A 7,579-nucleotide genomic window follows, 5' to 3' on the forward strand; every position below is an offset into this window, starting at 1 on the left:
CACCATCCCGCTTCTCTCCATTCCAAAGTACAGTTACTAAGCCCCAAAAGAGTCCCTAGGAAATTTAAAAAGCACAATAAAGGAAACCCATACAGGAGTGGCGATCCTGAACAAGGATGGCTTGATTTCGAGTCGTCTAGAGCGGGTGGAGGAGGTGAGGACAAGGGGGATTGGAGCAGAGGAGTGAGGCTCTTCGGAGTGTGGGCTGCAACACGCCCAGCCGTCAGCCCGTAAGTCTATCCCCGACCCCATCCCGTGGCTCCCAGGACTTGACTTTCTCTCTTTAGAGGTACACGCCCTTTCGATGGAAGTCAGTGCGCCACAGAGTGGTCATGGGTCTGAGCGTCGGCACACCTGCGAGCTGCTTAGAAACGCCTGTTCTGCAGCCCTACCCCGCAGGCCGCCTCGTCCGCATCTCCGGGCGGGGGGCCAGCAGTGAGCTCTAACAGGCCCTCCCGGGGACTCTGATGCCGGTAAAGGTTTGTGGAGCGAAGCTCGGGAGGGCTTTACCCAGTCCCCCAGCCCATATGAAAATGCACTTACAACCTGAAGTATGTTTTCAAGGTAATGTGCTTTAAGAGGCAGCATGATGTAATGCAGTGATTCTTAACCTGGCAGAGCATTAAAATCGCCTTGTTTCCAAATGCTGATTCCTGGATCCCCTTCTGAAAAATGGGGGATGAGAAGGTCTAGAGTGTGGCGCAGCACCCTATACTGTCGTTTGAGGTGATTCTCAAGCGTAGCCAGGATTGGCTGCCAGAGACGCGGGGCTCGGCACCTTTTCTATAAAAGTCAGAGAGCGAATTATTTGGGGGTTTTGCAGGACATACTGTCTCCATGGCAACTACCGGAGTCCGCGGCTATGGAGTGAAAGCAGCCATAGAGGATATGTAAATGAATGGGTGAGGCTGGGTTCCAATAAAACTTTATCTACAAAAACGGCACGGAGCTGCTTTTGGCCCTTGGCGTCATTTGCCAACTCGTGCTCTAACAAAGTACTGGACTCACCATGGGGCATTCGCTATCTCCTCTCCCTGAGGACTCGGCGGCCCCTCATGGCTCTGGGCCTCTTAGCTCTCAAGTCCTTTCCACCTTTGAATTACATCAATTCTGAAAGCACAGAACTCGTGGAGAATTAGGCACCGAGTGCTTAAGACAGGGCCACTCAAAGGTTATTAGAAGATTCTTTCATTCAACAGAGTAGGGCGTGTCAGTGCTAATGATTAGCATTCCCTCTTTCGTAATTTTGACTTGAATCAGCTCTTCTCACAAGTGACAGGTGTGGAAAATAGACTCCCTTTAATAAGAGTTTTGAAGTACATTTAATTTGAACTTTTGAAACTGAACAGACACCGCTGTAATTAATCACCTTTCAAAGTCAGCTTGAAGGGCATGACAGACGCTCCGGAGAGTGGCCCACATCCTCCTCTTTTTTAAATTATTATTTTTAAAAATACACAAGTAAAATATGTTGAAGAAGATAGTTGCTTGTGATGATAATAGGAGCGTAAAAAGGGAGACGTGCAACTTGCAAAGTCCTTCTCCCTTGAGTATCATTCTCGCTGTGGGATGCACATTCAAGAACAAAATAAAAATGGGGTTGAGGCCTTATGGAAAACCTTTCTTGTAGCTGTCCTATCTTAACATGGGCGATTTATGGAGAGGAATTCAGGTCTCCCTTTGGATCTCTTTCAGCCATGTTCTCCTGGGAGAATTATAAAAGCATGATTAAATAGGAAGTATAGCAATTAACAAGCAAATGTGTCATGGCCGAAAACCAATTACTAATTAAGGAGAGACAAAGAAAAAAATGATTTAATGGAACATTGGTGCTTTTGCACGGTCTATTTATTCTCAAAGCTTAATTTTTGATTATGGTCATTAAAAGCTGTTCAATTTCAGTCAAGTATTTCAGTTAATAAAGCTTATAACTTCCCCAGTCTTATTTTCCCTCCAGCTTCTGCCCTCTCTCGCCTCCTATTTTCTGTCAAGCCTCTCAAAGGGCGGTTCAGATGTTCCGTTTCTAAGAAATCAGAGAGGGAGATAAACCGTGAGAGACTCTGGACTCCGGGAAGCAAGCTGAGAGTTACAGAGAGGAGGGGAGTGGGGAGATGGGGTAGCCAGGTGTTGGGTATTAAGGAGGGCACGTGTGGTGATGAGCGCTAATGAATCGTCGAACACTACATCAAAAACTAATGATGTACTATATGTTGGCTAACTGAACATAATAAAAAAAAACATTTAAAGATTCAAGAAAAAGATGCTCCGTTTCTGCTTCCTCACCTCCCAGTACACCTCCCCACCCTCCACGAGGCATTCAGTGTCTTCGCTCTACCGAACCTCGGTCACTGACGTCGGAAACAGTGTCAGCGTCAACACAAATGTCCATACACGCTTGATCGGCCTCATCTTGACATACGGCAGCTTTTGAGATGTTGACCACTTCTTTTTTAATCCCTCCCTATGTGACGCCATCCACGCCACCTCTTCCTGCACCATTTTGTGCAGAAGCCTCCCCAATCTAAATCTCTACAGCTATCTTTTTGATAGCTGAGTAATATTCCATTATATAAATATACACATCCCACATCTTCTTTATCCATTCTTCTGTTGATGGACATCTGGGCTCTTTCCGTAGTTTGGCTATTGTGGACATTGCTGCTATAACATTTGGGTGCAGGTGCCCCTTCGACTCACTATTGTTGTATCCTTTGGATAAATACCTAGTAGTGCAATTGCTGGGTCATAGGGTAGTTCTATTTCTAACTTTTTGAGGACCCTCCATACTGTTTTCCAGGGTGGCTGCACCAGTTTGCATTCCCACCAACAGTGTAAGAGGGTTCCCCTTTCTCCACATCCTCGCCAACATCTGTTGTTTCCTGAGTTGTTAATTTTAGCCATTCTGACCCATGTGAGGTGGTATCTCATTGTGGTTTTGATTTATATTTCCCTGATGCCGAGTGCTGTTGAGCATAAGGGCTGGTATCCAAAATCTATAAAGAACTTATCAAACTCAACACCCCAAAAAACTAAAAATCCAGTTAAGAAATGGGCAGAAGACATGAACAGACATTTCTGCAAGGAAGACATACAAATGGCCAACAGACACACTATTCTCTTTTTAAAAGACTTACCTTAAAAAAAAGAGTCCTTTGTATTTGCAGAAACCACAAACATTACAGAATAAAAAATAATATCAAAATAAAAGCTAGAAAATCTACCTTCTAGCAAATTCTATCCTCTCTTTATAGTGACCGCAGGTCATCAGCAAAAATAAAACCTTAGATTTGGGCAAGTAAATCACCCATCCGTGTCTTCTGTCGCCTCCTGCCCACCTCCCGTCCCTGTGTTGTAAGTCTGGGGTGGTACTCACGTATTTCTCACTTGCCAGCTCAGCTCATTCCACACTCTAAGACAATCCGGGTGCAAATAAAATGGGCTCCAAGGTATCACCGTCAACCTTGGTCTTGGAGCAGGTCCCCTTTGACGTTGGTGCCCCACCTCCTCAGTACTTCCCCCCAACTTCCCAGAAAGCACACTCTCTATTCTTCACAGTATCGCAGAGTCCCAGCCTCCTTTCTCATTACTTCCCAGTAGCTGGGCTCTCTGTCCTTGTACTCCCTCTGACTTGATCTCCAGCACACATGCTGAATTTCCCACGCAGGCGGCAGCCCTCCGCATGGAGTTTCACCCAATGCCTGTGTCACCTGCTTGTTCACCTTGGTCTCATGTCACCAACTGGGTGCTTCTGCCTGCTTCTTTGTATGGGCTGATTTCTCTGGTTTCATTACTTCAGGTTCTGCTCCCATGTTCCCAGGTCTGCTGCCTTGCAGCCCCTTTAAAATGAACTGGTCACGCCCACATTTCCCAAAGATGGACACTCAAGAACAACTCCAGGCTCATCTTTCCTACACTATATTCACTCTATAAGAAACTCACTTTCCATAATAAAGACAGAGATGGGTTAACAGTAACAGCATGGCAAATGAGATAACAGGGAACACTAATGAAAAGGCTGGAGTAGCTATATTAACAGCAGACAAAGTAGACTTCCAAACAGGGAACATTTCCTGGGAGTCAATTCACTTAATATGCAAAGCATTCTTACTGTCTTTCTCTCCTATTCCCATTTTCTTCCCCCCACCCCCTCCCACCCCAACCAAAGAATGAGAGCAAGAGCAAAGACAGGGTCGGTTGAGGAAAACGAGGCCTGGAGCTGGGAAGTGTGGAGCAGGCCCATCCAAGATGGCGTTGGCTATGCAGACTCGTGGTTGGGCCTACTGCTTTTTGGAGTCTGTTGTCAGCACCCAATAAATAAGTTACCGTAGATGATGACAGAGACGAATAGTCTCGGTTTAGATCCCCGTGTCAAGCCTCGGGTGAGTCCATCTTGGCCAGGTCAGCTTCAGAAGCAGCCAGACACAGACAAGAAGAAACGTCCCGCCCGAAGCACGGAACAATGAGCCCCATCAAGGCCTCTGACCTTCGGCCCCCGGGAGTTGGTGCGCACAGAAAGAGGCGGGGACGGTGTCCACATGGCAGCATCTGGTATGGGTTGCCTCTCGTTCCCTCCCCGCATTCCAGGCCTGGCGCTCGGGACATCCTGAAATGGAGACTGTTGCTGTTGGGGGGTGGGGGGGACGTCTGAAACCTTCACATGATTGACTGGAAGCGGCAGTGCCAGGGGCATGAACCCTGAACCCCGGAGTTCACGGGGGCCCACCAGCCTGCAGAGCGCAAGCCAGACAGGCCGTTCTCATTAAGCGACGCCGCGGGGCCTGGTGCCAGAACCATAAGGCTGCCTGCTCCCCACCCCCACCCCCACCCCCACCCCCCACCCCCGGGGCTCCATTTCTAGGCCCTGAGGTACAGGTATTTTTAACGTCTCCAAGTCAGTCCACCTTTTCTGGGCAGAACTGTCCCAATAGTGCTAACATTTGTTGAGCAAGGGATGGGGTACACTTGTCCTCACAGATGGCCACGTGGGAAACATCCCGGGCACGGAGGGCAGCTCAGCGGGGCCCCACAGGCCTCCCTCTCCCGGCGGGGAGTCAGGCCCAAGAGACGCTTCTGGACCATCACAGAACACCACCTCGGGCTTCTGTCTGAATGACTTCGGAGGGCTACTGCACACACTAGGCCGGACGACCTGCAAACGCAGCTCATTCTTCCTGAGGCTTTTTGCCCTTGAGACCAGGAAGTCCTCAGGGGACAGCTCTGACCGGACGAAAATCCACACAGCTCGCGACAGCATCCGAGACACAAGTGTGAACGATTGTCCATCATGCCGTCAGACCCAGCGTCAAAGACATCCCCGGTGCGGAATGGCCAGGCTTCGTGTTGCAGAGCAATTCCGCTGCGGGGAGACTGACGTCATGACACCTTCACAGTTCTGGAAGGAAGCAGCGTGGCTTCCTTCAAATGTGCTCGAATGCCCTGGGGAATTGGGGAAAAGCGAGGAAGTTGTTCATTCTTGCTAATTACGGTCTGGGTGTCAAGTTCTCCTTTTCAGTTTAGGCAGGATATTACGAACTTTGTTTGCCTATGTATTTGGGGTCTAATGAGATGGCCAAGCACAATCTTCTACCTTCACGGAGACAAAGGACAGGAAAGCCGGTATCTGATGAATATATTTCCCATAAACCCTTCTTCCTCCCCTCACTTGTTCTGTGGACAGAGTCTTCTGATGCCCTGATTTCATCGTCGCTCAGTCTTTTCTCTAGCTGTCCTTTCTCGAAAGCAGGAGTTCTCCACCTCGGTGCTATGGACAATTGGGGCGAGACAATTCCTTGTTGGGAGGCTGTCCTGTGCATTGTGGGATGTTCAGTCACATCCCTGGTCTTCACTCCTCCCAGTTGTGATAACCAAATATATATCTGGACACTGCCAAATGTCCCCTGGGGGTCGCAGTCACTCCTGTTCTAGAACCACCGGCTTAGATGAGCGCTTCAATCGTAACATCAATGTTACATCATTATAACGTTATAATGTTATATATGTTCTTTCATAGTACCATTCTTTCTGTCCACAGGATCTTCTCATGTCACCTTCCTACAATTTTCTATCCCTTCCTCTCTGCTCCCGGGCCACTGTGTCACTTGCAGGGTGACTGTTGATAATGCAGCCATCATTCCGCTCACAGGTCAACGTCCCCTGTGTGCCCAGGGTGCTATCAGTAAAGTCGGGAGAGAGCGAGGCAGGGATGTGGGAAGAAGAAACACTTCCAGCTTCTCCCTGGATCTGGAAGCTGCCAATAAGCAAATACCCAGGAGATCTGATTTGAGATATCTGTGGAATTCAGATAGAAGGAATTTTTGTATACTTGCTGATAATATTATACAGATTATTATTTGAAAAAAAAAAAAGGGAATGAAGTTACAATGTGAGTTTTAAAAGATACCTGAAAGGAATTTATTTAAGTTCTCACAATATTTCTCTGCACTGCAAATATGGATTATTTCTGAACAGCCCAGGAAATCCTGGCACCCTCACCTTCCACGTCAGACCTCCAGGGAAGACCCTGCCCCCAGTCGCGGCCACACCATCACTGTGCTGTCATTACATTAAGCTTCTCTTCCCAAGGCTAACTTGAGAGAATAGCTTTTTGGTTTTCTATTTTGTTTTGTTTTTGCTACCAGCTGGAAACATATTCTACAGAGAACATGGGGGGCTGTTTTTTGAAAGAATATGCTAGCCCCAAAGTAGAGCTACCATATTTTCTCTTTCCTTCCTTTCTTCCTTCCCTATGCAGTTCAGAAGAATCCACAAATTTCTGCCTGCTTTCCCCTGAGGGATCTTTTTCTTCTCTTAGGCTGTAAACTCCCTGAAGGTTGGGATTGTGTTTATTATCTTTTCCTATCTCTGGTGCCTAATGCAGTTGCTAGTTTGGTGCATGTCTTCAGTGGATGTTTACTACCAAAAGGAAGTAAGGAAGAGAGAGATTTAGGGGAGGGAAGGAAAGATTGAAGGAGGGAGGAAGGAAAATTGAAGGAAAGGAAACAAAAGAAGGGAGGGAGGGAGGGTGTCCATGATAGATTTATATAGGACGTACTCAAATCAAATTTGTTTCAAGATCAAAAGAATCACACTACTGATTCTTGGCTTAACCTGCTCTCATTTGCCGCCATATAGCCCGGAAGTTCGTAGTGCTTCCGGCCTCCAGCATCTCATGCAGAACAAAAGGAAGTGATGTGTGGGTTTAGGTGATCCAAGAGATCTGATTGAATGAAAAGTGACAGCAAGAGAAAATAAGCAACTTACTGTCACTAGTCAACAGATGCCCAGCTTTTCGAGTTACACACATTCCCAGTAACTTAATATTAGACAGGAGGACAAAGCTTCCGCTCTGGAGCCACGAAAGATAAACAGAATTAGAATAAAAGAACAGGCTTAAAAGTCCTCCAATCCATCCCATGCCCTCCAAGCAAAAACCAAAAAAAAAAAAAAAAAGCCCTTTTAATTTTCCTTTTCTAGACTTTTGACAGCACTCCGCTTCTTGAAAGGCCCTCTTGATACCACATCAATTTTTCAACTCTCAGATTTAGTCCATTTTCTCCAGTCCGGTCCTGTATATCGATGG

The sequence above is a fragment of the Halichoerus grypus genome, chromosome X, assembly GCF_964656455.1.
Source record: "Halichoerus grypus chromosome X, mHalGry1.hap1.1, whole genome shotgun sequence".
NCBI classification, from domain to species: domain Eukaryota; kingdom Metazoa; phylum Chordata; class Mammalia; order Carnivora; family Phocidae; genus Halichoerus; species Halichoerus grypus.